Source organism: Melanerpes formicivorus, unplaced genomic scaffold, assembly GCF_026170545.1.
Source record: "Melanerpes formicivorus ecotype bairdi unplaced genomic scaffold, bMelFor1.0.p_v2 SCAF_52, whole genome shotgun sequence".
Classification (NCBI taxonomy): Eukaryota; Metazoa; Chordata; class Aves; order Piciformes; family Picidae; genus Melanerpes; species Melanerpes formicivorus.
The window spans coordinates 2,302,785-2,316,846 of NW_027142404.1; positions in this window are offsets into that span (position 1 = coordinate 2,302,785).

Genomic DNA, 14,062 nt, shown 5'->3' on the forward strand with positions numbered 1-14,062 from the left:
CACTCTGACCCCAGCCTGCAGCACTGCCTCCGGTTGTTGTGGCCAATGTGTTCTCTTACCTACAATTCAGTAGGCTACCTTGAGACTTTAAACCTATTTTTCAAGGCATCTGTGAACCTTTCCAGACTTTGGTTTACCAATGCTTTCCATATGGGCCCCACTGAGCAGTTAGGCAGAAGGTGACGCACTGTGAATGGGAGTTTGCAAACACATGTCACATTTCCTGACTTTGTGGGCACAGAAGTTACCTTAGGAGCACAGACTCACAGGATGTTCAGGGTTGGAAGGGACCTCTGCAGATCTTCCCATCTAACCCCCCCCTGCAAAGCACACTCCAGCAGCGTTAGCTGGGAGGATGGTGCTCCACAAATGGGGGTGTTAAATTAGAATAAACCTTTATTAGAATAAACCAAACCAGGTTGGAAGAGACCTTCAAGATCATCGTGTCCAACCCATCAACCAATCCAACCCACCCAAACAGCTAACCCATGGCACCAAGCACCCCGTCAAGTCTCCTTCTGAACACCTTCAATGACGGCGACTCCACCACCTCCCTGGGCAGCCCATTCCAATGGGCAATCACTCTCTCTGTATAGAACTTCTTCCTAACATCCAACCTGAACCTCCCCTGGTGCAGCCTGAGACTGTGTCCTCTTGTTCTGGTACTGGCTGCCTGGAAGAAGAGACCATCATCCACCTGTCTACAACCTCCCTTCAGGTAGTCGTAGAGAGTGATAAGGTCACCCCTGAGTCTCCTCTTCTCCAGGCTGAGCAACCTTAGCTCCCTCAGCCTCTCCTCATAGGGCTTGTGTTCCAAGCCCCTCACCAACTTTGTTGCTCTTCTCTGGACTCGTTCCAGCAAGTCAACCTCCTTCCTAAACTGAGGGGCCCAGAACTGGACACAGGACTCAAGGTGTGGCCTAACCAGTGCAGTGTACAGGGGCACAATGACCTCCCTGCTCCTGCTGGACACACTCTTCCTGATGCACAAAGGTGCTCACTGCTAAAGCTGAAGATACATCTTCAAGCAGCTACCAACAAAAGAAAACCCAAATTGCAGTGCAGCCTGCAGGTTCTGTGGCTCCAATCTGGGTCTGGATAACAGCACTTAAGAGAAAGAGGGTAAAGAAAGATGGGAAGCCTCCCAATCATGCTCTGTGATTAGTAGACTGCAATGCATCTGCTTTGTCTCTCTCCCACCACATAATGAATAGAAGGGAGCAGGATTTTTTTTTCCTGATGAAACACAAAGCACTCCTCTGCCAAGTGGAAGCCTTCTGCAAGAGCAGATTGGTTCAGATGAATTGCTGACAAAAGGCAAACAGCTCTGAACAGCAGCGCTCCTCTTTGCCGCCTGCTCGCTCAGGGAGCTACCAGAGCGCAGTGACACCACAGAGAAACAAGAGATGCAGCTTCAGGCACTCCCCTGGGGAGATAGGTGAGTCTCTGGTACTTGGGAAAAACAAGGATTTTTAACTCCTCCCGAGTAGCTGCTGATGACATCACACTGGGCAGAAAGCTCTGCCAAGGGACCTGGACAAGCTGGATTGATGGGCCAAGGGCAGTTGTAGGAGGTTTTACAAGGCCAAGTGCCAGGTCCTGCTCAACAACCCCATGAGAGCTTCAGACCAGGGCAGAGTGGCTGGGTGCTGCCCAGCAGAGAAAGACCTGGGGGTGCTGTTAGACAGCCAGAATGAAGATGAATTGGTGTGTGCCCAGGTGGCCAAGAAAGCCACCAGCATCCTGCCCTGGATCTGGAATAGTGTGACCAGCAGAACCAGGGCAGGGATTGTCCTCAGCACTGGTGAGGCTGCACCTTAAGTGCTGGGTTCAACTTTAGAATAGAATAGAATAGAATAGAATAGAATAGAATAGAATAGAATAGAATAGAATAGAATAGAATAGAATAGAATAGAATAGACCAGGTTGGAAGAGACCTTCAAGATCATCACATCCAACCTATCATCCAACACCACCTAATCAACTAACCCATGGCACCAAGCACCCCACAAAGTCTCCTCCTGAACACCTCCAATGATGGTGACTCCACCACCTCCCTGGGCAGCACATTCCAAAGGCCAATCACTCTCTCTGTGCAGAACTTCCTCCTAACCTCCAGCCTAAACCTCCCCTGGCACAGCCTGAGTCTGTGTCCTCTTGTTCTGGTGCTGGGGGCCTGGGAGAAGAGACCAACCTCTGCCTGTCTACAACCTCCCTTCAGGGAGTTGTAGAGAGCAGTAAGGTCACCCCTGAGCCTCCTCTTCTCCAGGCTAAGCAACCCCAGCTCCCTCAGCCTCTCCTCACAGGGCTGTGCTCCAAGCCCCTCACCAACTTCGTTGCCCTTCTCTGGACACCTTCCAGCAAGTCAACCTCCTTCCTAAACTGAGGGGCCCAGAACTGGACACAGGACTCAAGGTGTGGCCTAACCAGTGCAGTGTACAGGGGTAGAATGACCTCCCTGCTCCTGCTGGCCACACTGTTCCTGATGCAGGCCAGGATGCCATTGGCCCTCCTGGATGCCTGAGCACACTGCAGGCTCATGTTCAGCCTACCAGCACCCCCAGGTCCCTCTCTTTTTGGCAGCTCTCAGCCACTCTGACCCCAGCCTGTAGCACTGCCTGGGGTTGTTGTGGCCAATGTGCAGAACCTGGCACTTGGATGTGTTGAATGCCATCCTCCAGCAGGTCAATTTCTGCCCCCAGCTTGGTGTCATCTGCAAATTTTTGGGGCCTTCACTACAAGAAGGACATTGAGGTGATGGAGTTCATCAATGGAAGGGCAACAGAAGTGGTGAGGGATCTGGAGAGCAGGTGTTTCGACAAGTGGTTAAGGGAACCGGGTTTGTTTAGTGTGGAGAAAAGGAGTATGAGAGGAGATCAGAACAGCCTGGAGGGTTGGTTCCCCCTGGAGGGTTGGTATCAAGTGACAGAACAAGAGGAAAAGGCCTGAAATAGTGCCAGGGGAGCTTTAGGTTGGAGATTAGGGAAAACTTTCCTTCCTGAAAGAGTGGTCAGGCATTGGAACAGGCTGCCCAGGGAGGCAGTGGAGTCACCATCCCTGGAGGTGTTAAAAAAATGTGCAAATGTGGCACTTGGGGTTTAATGTCCATGGGGGTGTTGGCCTGAAGGTTGGACTTGATCATGTTCAGATGGAACTGCCTATGTTCATGTTAGTGCTTGTTACCCCTTGTCCTGTCACTGGGCACCACTGAAAACCACTGGCCCCATCCTCCTGACACCCAGAAGCATGCCCATGGTCTACAGAGAAGCAAGTCTCAGCCAGAGACTTTCTGCAGCCCAGCCCTCGGCAGGAACTCTCTGACCTCTAATGTACTGAGGTATTTGTGACACTGTGATCAGTGCTCTCCCTGCTAGCAGCAGCCCCTGGCTGTGCAAACCTGCCCTGAGCTTCACAAAGTGCCCTCAGTGAGCAGAGCCTGAGCTGAGAAGTCAACCCACTTCTGGTTGGGGAGCTGTGGTTGCTTAGCCTGGAGAAGATGAGGCTCAGGGGAGACCTCATTGCTCTCTACAACTCCCTGAAGGGAGGCAGGGTCCTGCATCTGGGACAGGGCAACCCCAGGCACAAATCCAGGCCGGGCAGGGACTGGCTGGAAAGCAGCCCTGAGGAGAGAGACTTGGGGGTGCTGGTGGAGGAGAAGCTCAACAGGAGCTCTCAGTCTGCACTTGCAGCCCACAAAGCCAATCAGATCCTGGGCTGCATCAGGAGAAGTGTGGCCAGCAGGGCAAGGGAGGTGATTCTCCCCCTCTGCTCAGCTCTGCTGAGACCCCACCTGGAGTACTGCCTCCAGTTCTGGAGCCACTATTGCAAGAGGGATCTGGAGGTGCTGGAAGGTGTCCAGAGAAGGGCCAGGAGGATGAGCAGAGGGCTGGAGCACCTCTCCTGTGAGGACAGACTGAAGGAGTTGGGGCTGTTCAGTCTGGAGAAGAGAAGGCTCCGAGGTGACCTCATTGTGGCCTTCCAGGATCTGAAGGGGGCTCCAAGAAGGCTGGGGAGGGACTGCTCAGGATCTGAGGGAGTGCTAGGACTAGGGGGAATGGAATGAAGCTGGAGGGGGGGAGATTGAGGCTGGAGGTGAGGAGGAAGTTCTTCCCCATGAGAGTGGTGAAGCCCTGGAATGGGTTGTGCAGGGAGGTGGTTGGGGCCCTGTCCCTGGAGGTGTTTAAGGCCAGGCTGGCTGAGGCTGTGGCCAGGCTGATGTAGTGTGGGGTGTCCCTGGCCATGGCAGTGGGGTTGGAACTAGATGATCCTTGTGGTCCCTTCCAATCCTGACTGATTCTATGATTCAATAATTCTATTCTATTCTATTCTATTCTATTCTATTCTATTCTATTCTATTCTATTCTATCCTATCCTATCCTATCCTATCCTATCCCAGGCCACGTCATTACATGCGTAAGGACCCGAATGTTTCACTCAAAGAGCAGCTGCTCCACGCAACACCAACCAAGACAACGTTGCTGTGAAGTGAAAATGTTCATTCTGGATTGGCAGTGGTTTTCATGGGGGAATTTGGAGGGGGAAACCTTTAATGCTACAACTTCAATCATTTATTTTGACTCTGATTAATGTGGGAGAGCGCTGCCAAGACTGGAGCCAAAAGCGATGGCAGATAATTGCTACATGGATGTTTACTTAGCGCAACCTGCATGTCCTGAGGCAGTACTCAGAGTGCAATAATCTCCCAATCCATCATCTATTTGCTGGAAAAGTCACTTCAAACTCATCATACCTCCTGACTCTAAGTGGAAGGCTGCTTGCTGAGAAGACACCACAGGAGTAATCTGTGGATAACTAGTGGGGGAGGAGCGCCCCAGCAATCAGCAGCTTGCCTTGCATGGCTCATCCCCTGCCCACACCTTGCTCTCTCTTGCATCTGCAGCAAGCAGTTTAAATGGGTCCAGAGAAGGGCAATAAAGCTGGGGAGAGGTGTGGAGAGGTGTCTGGAGCACAGCCCTGTGAGGAGAGGCTGAGGGAGCTGGGGTTGCTTAGCCTGGAGAGGAGGAGGCTCAGGGGAGACCTCATTGCTCTCTACAACTCCCTGAAAGGAGGTTGTAGCCAGGAAGGGGTTGGCCTCTTCTCCCAGGCAACCAGAAGCAGAACAAGAGGACACAGTCTCAAGCGGTGCCAGGGAAGGTTTAGGCTGGAAGTGAGGAAGAAATTACAGTATCACAGTATCACAGTATAACTAAGGTTGGAAATGACCTCGAGCATCATCAAGTCCAACCTATCAACACAGACCTCATGACTAGATCATGGCACCAAGTGCCACATCCAATCCCCTCTTGAACGCCTCCAGGGATGGGGACTCCACCACCTCCCTGGGCAGCCTGTTCCAATGACGAACGACTCTCTCAGTGAAGAACTTCCTGCTCACCTCGAGTCTAAACCTCCCCTGGCACAGCTTGAGACTGTGTCCTCTTGTTCTGGTGCTGCTTGCCTGGGAGAAGAGACCAACCCCTTCCTGGCTACAACCACCTTTCAGGTAGTTGTAGAGGGCAATGAGGTCTTCCCTGAGCCTCCTCTTCTCCAGGCTAAACAATCCCAGCTCCCTCAGCCTCTCCTCATAGGGCTTGTGTTCAAGGCTTCTCCCCAGCCTTGTTGCCCTTCTCTGGATATGTTCAAGTGTTTCGATGTCCTTCTTAAACTGAGGGGCCCAGAACTGCACACAGGACTCAAGGTGTACCCTAACCAATGTAGAGTACAGGGCAGAATGACTTCCCTGCTCCTGCTGGCCACACTATTCCTAATGCAGGACAGGATGCCATTGGCCTTCTTGGCCCCCTGGGCACACTGCTGGCTCATATTCAGGTGGCTGTCAATCAGCACCTCCAGGTCCCTCTGTGTTTGGCAGCTCTCAGCCACTCTGACCCCAGCCTGTAGCTCTGCATGGGGTTGTTGTGGCCAAAGTGCAGCCCCTGGCACTTGGATGTGTTGAATGCCATCCTGTTGGACTCTGCCCATCTGTCCAGTCGGTCGAGGTCCCTCTGTAGAGCCCTTCAACCCTCTACCTGACCAACATCTGCTCCCAGCTTGGTGTCATCTGCAAATTTGCTGATGACTGACTCAATCGCCGCATCCAGATGATCAATGAAGATATTAAAGAGCATGGGGCCCAGCACTGATCCCTGGGGCACACCACTGGTGCCTGGCTGCCAGCTGGCTGTGACACCATTCACCACCACTCTCTGGGCTCGGCCCTCTGGCCAGTTCCTAACCCAGCACAAAGAGTAGTGTTCCAAGACACGAGCTGACAGCTTAGACAGCATTGGTGCCATGGTTTAGTTGATTAGTTTATGTTGGATGATAGGTTGGACTGGATGATCTCTGAGGTCTTTTCCAACCTGGTCTGGTCTGGTCTATTTAATTCTATTCTATTCTATTCTATTCTATTCTATTCTATTCTATTCTATTCTATTCTATTCTATCCTATCCTATCCTATCCTATCCTATCCTATCCTATCCTATTCTAAAAGCAACAAGGAAGCAGGCAGCAGAGCTGCCATGGGGAGAAGCTGTGCAGAAGCACCTGTCCCATTTGCTCAGTCAGGATCTGAACACACAACTCAACTGAGTGGTTCTTTGTGCCCTTGCTTCTGCTGACACAGTTTAGAGCTGGTCCAACGTTAGAATCAGCTGAGCAAAGATAGAAATAATCACAGCTTGGCCAAAGCAGGCAGTTCCAGGGAGAAATACAACTAAAGATTCCAAAGATGAAAGAGGCAATCTAGCTTACGCAAACCACTTCCCTTCTCTGCCAGACCTGCTGCTGCTCTGCAGGTTTCATTTACCAAGCTAGCTACAACAGAAATTACCAAATGCCAAATCCACCATTTGCCAAAAGGTTTTGTAGGAACTGCTTATCCAGTAAACAGAACAAAATAGAAACCCCTTTCTACTTTAATTCCACTTTTCCTACCTCTTTCATGGAATCACAGAATCAGCCAGGTCGGAAAAGACCTCATCAAGTCCAACCTGTCACCCAACACCTCCTGACAACTAAACCATGGCTCCAAGTGCCACATCCAATCCCCTCTTGAACACCTCCAGGGATGGGGACTCCACCACCTCCCTGGGCAGCACATCCCAATGGCCAACTGGCTACAACCTCCCTTCAGGGAGTTGTAGAGAGCAATGAGGTCACCCCTGAGCCTCCTCTTCTCCAGGCTAAGCAACCCCAGCTCCCTCAGCCTCTCCTCACAGGGCTGTGCTCCAGACCTCTCCCCAGCCTTGTTGCCCTTCTCTGGACACCTTCAAGTCTCTCAATGTCCTTCTGAAACTGAGGGGCCCAGAACTGGACACAGGACTCAAGGTGTGGCCTAACCAGTGCAGAGCACAGGGCACAAAGACTTCCCTGCTCCTGCTGGCCACCCTATTCCTAATGCAGTCCAGGATGCCATTGGCCTTCTTGGCCACCTGGGCACACTGCTGGCTCATGTTCAGCTGCTGTCCACCAGTACCCCCATGTGCCTTTCTGCCTGGCTGCTCTCAGCCACTCTGTCCCCAGCCTGTTTGAGGGCAGTATTTGTAACAGACCATTCCAGAAGCAAGCAGTGTGTTACCCGTGCTCACAAAAGGCAGGAAGATCCCAGTTGTTGCTTGGCTTGAGCTCACCCAAGGCACAGGAAGAGTGCCCTGCATGCCAGAATCCTCTGGGAGAGCCACTGGAACAGGATTGCTCTGTGGAGGATCTCTCTGCATTGTTGTGACAAGCACTTCATATTAGGTTGTCTTAATGCTTTCTTTCTGAAGCATGAAACGTGGTTGCTCTCAGCAGGAATAGTTCTATATACTATTAATTATTTCACTGTTATCCTCCCTAGGTAGCCCAAAGAGTTTCTAACTGTGTCTGGCAGAGAGTGAGATTAGCTCTGCTCTGCAGAATGGAAAAGCTGCCTTACCTGCTCCTGATTAGCTGTGCTGCAGTTTACTTAACAAGCTCCAAATGCCAGACAATATGTCAGCTCCTGCAGGAGCATTCTGAGTGCTTTTCACAAAGGCTTGGTGCAATTCCATCACACCTTCAAGCTAAGCAGCTTTGTCAGGCCCTGGGGCAGAGCAGATGAAGGGCTGCCGCCTCCAACCCCAGTCAGGAGCACCAGCACTCACAGAGAGCTGAGTTCAGTTCCCTCACAGCACTCTGGCACTCAGTAGTGTGCCCTGCAGGTAGACATCTAATATTGAACAACCAATCTAATCATGCTCCTAAAAGTATTTCCTTTATGGGCCCCAGGAGCTGGACCTTGCCTAAGGGCTATCACATCCCAATGGGGTTCTGAAATGGGAAAGAGAGGTGGGGTCTACAATTCTGCCTACTCAGAGAGCCCCAAGGCCTTCTCAGAGAGTTTCCCAGAACCACAGAATTGCAGGGGTGGGAAGGGACCTCTGGAGATCACCTACAGAGCCTTTGCCTAAATCACCTTACACAGCAATGTGTCCTGGCAGGCTGTGAAAGTCTCCAGAGAAGGAGACTCCACAAGCTCCCTGGGCACCCTGGCTCCTGCTTGCTCACAGCAAATTGGTTTATCCTTACGTTCAAGTGAAACCTGCTGTGCTTTAGTTTGTGCCTGCTGCCCCTTGTTCTGTCTCTGGGCACCACTAGAGAGAGCCAGCCCCATCCTCAGGAGCACCACCCTTTAGCTATACACACACCAATGTACCACCAGATACAGCAATTATAGGCTGTATGTACATCAAGAAAGCCAAAGGCAAGACATGGAAAACTCTTCTCATTCTCCTCCAGGCCTTTCACTGCACTGCTTCCTCACTATCAAAGCTCATTCAAGAGTTAAACACATTGAAAGCAACAACAAAAAATCCATTTTCCTTCACTCATTAGAAACATTTATTCAGCCTGGATTAAAGCAAGACAGTCAAAAACTCACAGAATCCCAGAATTCAGCTGTTTGGAAGAGACCTCCAAGCTCCTCCAGTCCACCCCTCTACCCAGCACTGCAGTCTCAACACCAAACCCTGTCCCTAAGCTCCAGCTCCACATCTGCTGGAACACCCCCAGGGATGGGAGCTACAGCACTGCCCTGGGCAGACCATTCCAATGGCTGAGAGCCCTCTCTGGCAACAAATAGTTCCTAGCATCCAGCCTGAGCCTCCCCTGCTGCACCTTGGGACCATTGCCTCTGATCCTGTCCCTTGCCACCGATCACAGAATCATAGAATCAAGGAGGTTGGAAAAGGCCTCAGAGATCATCAAGTCCAACCTGTCACTCAACACCTCCTGACTAACTAAACCATGGCTCCAAGTGCTACATGCAACCAAGGAGCAGAGGCTGCCCCCTCCTCACTCCAACCTCCCTTCAGGGAGCTGCAGAGAGCAAGGAGGTCTCCCTCAGCCTCCTCTTCTCCAGCCTGAACACCCCCAGCTCCCTCAGCCCCTCCTCTAGCCCAGGGGCTCCAGGCCCTTCTCCAGCCTTGCTGCCCTGCTCTGGACAGGCTCCAGCCCCTCAGTGTCCTTCCTGCAGGGAGGGCCCAGAGCTGAACACAGCCCTCGAGGTGTGGCCTCCCTGGTGCTGAGCACAGGGGGATGGTCACCTCCTGTCCCTGCTGCCCACCCTGCTTCTGATCCAGGCCAGGATGCCATTGGCTTTCTTGGCCAAAAACCCAAGGCTGCCATGACACAAATGTTCCTCTAAGGTTTGCATCTACACTTGGCTTCATCATTTCCTCTTCATTCTCCCACAATCATATTCTGCTTAAAAAGATGTTTTGTACAAAGGGTTTTACTTCAGGGAAGGAACTGTCTGCCCCAGCCAGCTGGAAGACCTCAATCTGTGGGGTTCTATATTTATGACATCCTATAACAATGTCTTTCAACTTGCATCATAGCATCATCACAAACACAAATGTTTGCCCTATTTGTTCTATTCTATTCTATTCTATTCTATTCTATTCTATTCTATTCTATTCTATTCTATTCTATTCTATTCTATTCTATTCTATTCTATTCTATTCTCAGTCACACCAGTAGTACTTTGCCTCCTCCCTGGCACCTCTGTCTCAGTGCATTGCATGATGTCAGTCTGCTTAACAAAACCCTGCAGCCCAACTTCTTAAGCCTTCCTGAAGTTTGTCCTTGTTTAAAGGACAGTCCTCTCACCCCCATTGCCTCAGGAACACTACATTGCATGTCATTAGTAAAGCTGAAATTAGGTGCCCTGGGGGCCAAGACGGCCTATGGGGTCCTGGGGGGCATTCAGAGGAGTGTGCCCAGCAGAGCCAGGGAGGTTCTCCTCCCCCTCTACTCTGCCCTGCTGAAACCTCACCTGGAATATTGCATCCAGCTCTGGGCTCCCCATCTCAGGAGGGACAGGGATCTGCTGGGGAGAGTCCAAGGGAGGGCTGCAAGGCTGCTGAAGGGACTGCAGCACTGCCTGGGGAGGAGAGGCTGAGAGCCCTGGGGCTGTTGAGTCCAGAGAGGAGAAGGCTGAGAGGGATCTGATCAATGTCTGTCAATAGCTGAGGGCTGGGGGTCAGGAAGGAAGGGACAGGGACAGCCTCTGCTCACTGTGCCCTGGGATAGGCCAAGGGGCAATGGATGGAAAGTGCAGCACAGGAGGTTCCAGCTCAACATGAGGAGGAACTTCTTGCCTGTGAGGGTCCCAGAGCCCTGGAGCAGGCTGCCCAGAGAGGTTGTGGAGTCTCCTTCTGTGGAGCCTTTCCAGCCCTGTCTGGATGTGTTCCTGTTCTGGATTCTATGCCCCTGCTCTGGCTGGGGAGCTGGACTGGAAGATCTCCAGAGGTCCCTTCCAACCCCTCGCATCCTCTGATCCTGTAGTATGAAAGGTTGAGAAAAGAAGAGTCCAGCTGGACAGCAACACTTTGAGCAACAGTACATAACCCTTCACCTCCTGGCTGATGTCTGCCTTACCAGCAGAGACCTCTGACATGCCTGAATTACAACACATGCAGATCTCCAGAGGTCTCTTCCAACCCCTCACATCCTCTGATCCTGTGAAATAAATCATGATCAGATTATTAAGGTGGTTTTTTTTCTTCCTGAAGACAGGATGGAGTCTGCTGGATTGTTTCATTTCCTAAGAGTGGAACCATGAGGTCAAAGTTAAATTTCAGTTTTTAGTGATATTTGTGTGAGAAACTTGAGCAATGACAGAATCAGAGAAACAGAGGAACGGAGAATCCCAGAATCCCAGAATGGTGGGAGGTTGGCAGAGCCCTCTAGGCATTGTCTAGCCCAAACTCTCTCATAAAATAAGGTGTCTCAGTCCGGAGAGGAGGGCAGGGTTAAACTCAGGAAGAAGTTCTTCAGTGTGAGGATGGTGAGACTCTGAAATAGGCTGCTCAGGGAGGTTTAGATGCCTCCTCCCTGGGGTGTTGAAGGCCAGAGTGGGTGAGGCCTTGAGCAGCTGAGGCTAGCTGAGAGGATGGTGCCTTCCAACCTGAGCCATTCTCTGATTCTCTGATTCAGCACACTGTCTGGGTCCAGAGAGGGAAAGAGCCTCAGTTGTTTTGAATCTTCCCCTCTTGGGAAATGAGAGGCACAAAGGAGGCCAAAACATCAACAGTTTGGTTATTGATTACACAAATCAAGTGGATGGATCAGAAGGGGAGAGAGAATAGAGAGAGGGAAGAGGACAGGAATTATATTACCACACCCCTCACCCCCCCAAGCCAGTTTGAGTCTGTGAAGGAAAAGTGCTGCAGGAGATGTTGGGTCTGGAGAGAAAGGCTGCTGAGGCTTGGGCTGGAGAAGAGATGTGATCCTCTGGGCAGCCTCTTCAGCTCCATGAGTTGCAGAGGCGGATCTTAGGGCACAGAGAGAGGGTTCAGTCTGCTTCTTCCAGGCTCCACAGCCTCTTTTCTCCGGAGCAGCATTGCCCCAGGCTTGTCCTTCTCTCCTGCTTTCCTTCTCAGCAGCATCATCCTTCTCCTGTGTTTTCGGTTCTCCATGTTTCTTCTTCCTTTTTCTTCTGCCGAGCCAGTAGTTGCTCAAGTCTTTTATACAGTTTTTAGTCCTTGGCTATGTGTCCAAGTATTGTCCCTCAGGAATTCAGGGGCCAGAAAATCATCCTTAGATAAATTAACTGGACCTCAGCAAGGCCTTTGACACCGTCCCCCATAGCAAACTCCTGGCCAAGCTGTCAGCCCCTGGCTTGGACAGCAGCACTCTGAGCTGGGTTAGGAACTGGCTGGATGGCCGAGCCCAGAGAGTGGTGGTGAATGGTGCCACAGCCAGCTGGCAGCCAGGCACCAGTGGAGTTCCCCAGGGATCAGTGCTGGGCCACATCCTCTTTAACATCTTCATTGATGATCTGGATGAGGGCATTGAGTCTATCATCAGTAAATTTGCAGGTGACACCAAGCTGGGGACAGGAGTTGATCTGCTAGAGGGTTGAGAGGCTCTGCAGAGAGACCTCGACAGGCTGGACAGATGGGCAGAGTCCAAGGGCAGGAGATTGAACACATCCAAGTGCCAGGTTCTGCACATTGGCCACAGCAACCCCAGGCAGTGCTACAGGCTGGGGTCAGAGTGGCTGAGAGCAGCCAGGCAGAGAGGGACCTGGGGGTGCTGGTCGATGGTAGGCTGAACATGAGCCTGCAGTGTGCCCAGGCAGCCAAGAGGGCCAATGGCATCCTGGCCTGCATTAAGAACAGTGTGGCCAGCAGGAGCAGGGAGGTCATTCTGCCCCTGTACACTGCACTGGTTAGGCCACACCTCGAGTCCTGTGTCCAGTTCTGGGCCCCTCAGTTTAGGAAGGAGGTTGACTTGCTGGAACGAGTCCAGAGAAGGGCAACAAAGTTGGTGAGGGGCTTGGAACACAGCCCTGTGAGGAGAGACTGAGGGAGCTGGGGTTGCTTAGCCTGGAGAGGAGACTCAGGGGTGACCTTATTGCTCTCTACAACTACCTGAAGGGAGGTTGTAAACAGGCAGAGGTTGGTCTCTTCTCCCAGGCAGCCAGCACCAGAACAAGAGGACACAGTCTCAGGCTGCGCCAGGGGAAGTTCAGGCTGGAGGTCAGGAGGAAGTTTTACACGGAGAGAGTGATTGCCCATTGGAATGGGCTGCCTGGGGAGGTGGTGGAGTCACCATCACTGGAGGTGTTCAGGAGGAGACTTGACAGGGTGCTTGGTTACATGGGTTAGTTGATTGGGTGGTGTTGGGTGATAGGTTGGACGCGATGATCTTGAAGGTCTCTTCCAACCTGGTTTATTCTATTCTATTCTATTCTATTCTACATGCCCCCACACTCATTACACATCAGGGTCCAGGTGGTGAATCCATTGTCTCACCATCCTCCCTTTCCAGGGTACTTGACGGGTGGAGATGATTTGTCTGATGCATATTCCCGAGGCTGGCCTGGGTCCATTGTTGCCAGGCCAGCTGTGGTCCAGTGAGCAAGGTTATCCTTGCACCTTCCAAGAGTCCTTCCAGTGGCTCTGCCCAGCACACATCAGCTATTGTCTGGGCAAGCAGCAAAGGTGATTTTGTCTTTGTTCAGTCACACCAGGAGGGACAAGCTTTTAGTCTCTCACATAAGGTCACTCACAGCAAGTTGAGCAGGATGACAATGTCCAGGTGTGTTTGAAATCTCTCCAGAGAATGAAAGAGACTCCACAACTCCCCTGGGCACCCTGCTTCAGGGCTCTGAAACCCTCACAGCAAAGTGGAAAGAGTGCTTAGGGATTGCCACAGGCTGTCCAGGGAGGTGGTGGAGTCCCCATCCCTGAAGGTGTTCAGGAAACCTGTGGCCATGGCACCTGGGGCCATGGTTTAATGGCCACAGTGGTCTTAGGTTGCCAGCTGGACTCAAGGTCTTTTCCAACCAAACCAATCCTATGATTCTTTATTTCAGAGGCTGAAAATGTCAACAGATTCCTGGCTTGAGATTGAACACATCATCCAAGTGCCAGGTTCTGCACATTGGCCACACCAACCCCAGGCAGTGCTGCAGGCTGGGGTCAGAGTGGCTGAGAGCAGCCAGGCAGAGAGGGACCTGGGGGTGCTGGTCAATGGTAGGCTGAACATGAGCCTGCAGTGTGCCCAGGCAGCCAAGAGGGCCAATGGCAT